Below are 1,751 nucleotides of genomic sequence, written 5' to 3'. Positions count from 1 at the left end.
GCACAAAAAATACAAAAATTAGCCAGGCATGGTGGTACATGCCTGTAATCTACTCAGGAGGCTGGGGCAAGAGAACTGCTTGAATCTGGGAGGCGGAGTTTGCAGTGAGCCGAAATCACGCCACTGTACTCCAGCTTGGGCAACATGCGAGACACTGTCTCAAAAAAAAAAAGGAACCAGTGGTCTGAGACGGACAAAGTGGCATGCACAAGGCTACACAATTACCAAGTGGGGGCCAGGATTTGGGGACAGCCCGTTGCTGGCAGAGCTGGCCATCAGTCCACCATGCTGTGCTGCCTCTTGGAGTAAGAAAGCCAAACTGAATTGTCTCCAACATCTTTATTATGGGCCTGTGATTTTGTGAGTTCCCTGCTGCCCCAGGCCTTCAGGGCTCAATGACTTCATGGGGAAGCCATTTCAGGTTAGGCTCGTCCTCCAACTGTCCCCATTTAAAGTAGGTAACAGCCCGGTAGGCAGCACTCCCTCCCTCCCTCAGACACAACCTCATTCCTCCTGAATGAAGAGGTCTAGCGAGGACAGTGATATGCCCTTTTTATTCTCCCCCAACCCCTCCACCCCGCCTCCGACATGCCCGTTTTATGGAAAACTGAAACTCAGGAGAGGTCCAACAACTTGCCTGGGTTTCCCCAGCTACTATGGAAGAGCTAGGATTTGAGGCTGGGTCTGGTAACTCCAGATCTTGTACTCTGAATAGCTGCAAGCTGGCCAGATTTAACAGGACAGCCCTCCTCCTTCTCTGGGCTCCCCCCCGGCTCCTGCAATTCTGCCTGCCTTCCCCCTTGCTCCCTCCCTTTTCTTGCCTTTCACTCAGCTGTCACTTAATGTTAGCTGTCAGCTGATTTCAGGTGTTCCCCTTCCTGGGGTAGAAGGGGAGAGGACAAAAGATCTTGGCCACTCACAAAGGGGGCTCTGGTGATGGGAGTTTTGTAATATGCAGAAGGTGTAACCAAATTCAATTCAGCATTCATGGAGCAGTGTCTGGATCCAGGACACTCAGCCAGGCATCCCAGGGGCTCAGATGGTGAATGAAACACAGGCTCCATCCTCCAGTGCTTATAGTCTATTACAAAGGACAGGGCTGCCTCCTAAGGAAGTGGGAAGCAGAAGATGTATGTAACAAAGAGTGTGAACTTTATAGTCAGAAAGACCTGGGTTCAAATCCTAATTCTTCATTTAATAGCAGCGTGACTTTGGGTAAGAGGATGCCTCCCTGAGCTTTAATTTTTCCATCTGTTTAATGGGTGTAAGAGGAATAGCTCCCATGAGGATTAAATGAGACCTTATACTACATTAAATGATAACACATAGTGCTTGATGCCCAGTAGCAAGCCACGGACATTCCTACCAATGTCCCTCTAGGCAGACAGTGGATACCAGAGTCACAGTGGGAGTAGGTGGAAGGCGAGAGCACTTCTAAGTTGGAGAAACTTACCTCCTATTTAGAGGAGCTAAGATTTCAGTGGGTATTAAAGGAGTGTAAGAAGCAGAGAATGAGGTGGAGGGATGGGAAAGAACATTCTGGAAACTCATGGGCAGAGTCTGGGAATCTGGTGGGCCTAGTGTGTCCAGGAAGTAGGTGATGACCCTGAGAAGATGGGCCAGGGGCAGGTTATGAAGGGCCAGGTAGAGGAGTTTATATCTTTAAAGAGGGAATGGGTCCTACCCACGACCCCAGGGGGCAGCTCAGTGCTGTCTCTGCAAAGGCCAGCCAGCCTCCTACAGGAGTCGGC

This window comes from Colobus angolensis, unplaced genomic scaffold (genome assembly GCF_000951035.1).
Source record: "Colobus angolensis palliatus isolate OR3802 unplaced genomic scaffold, Cang.pa_1.0 Scaffold171, whole genome shotgun sequence".
In the NCBI taxonomy this organism is placed as follows: domain Eukaryota; kingdom Metazoa; phylum Chordata; class Mammalia; order Primates; family Cercopithecidae; genus Colobus; species Colobus angolensis.
The sequence above is the reverse complement of the archived record's forward strand: the minus strand, read 5'-3'. Positions refer to the sequence as shown.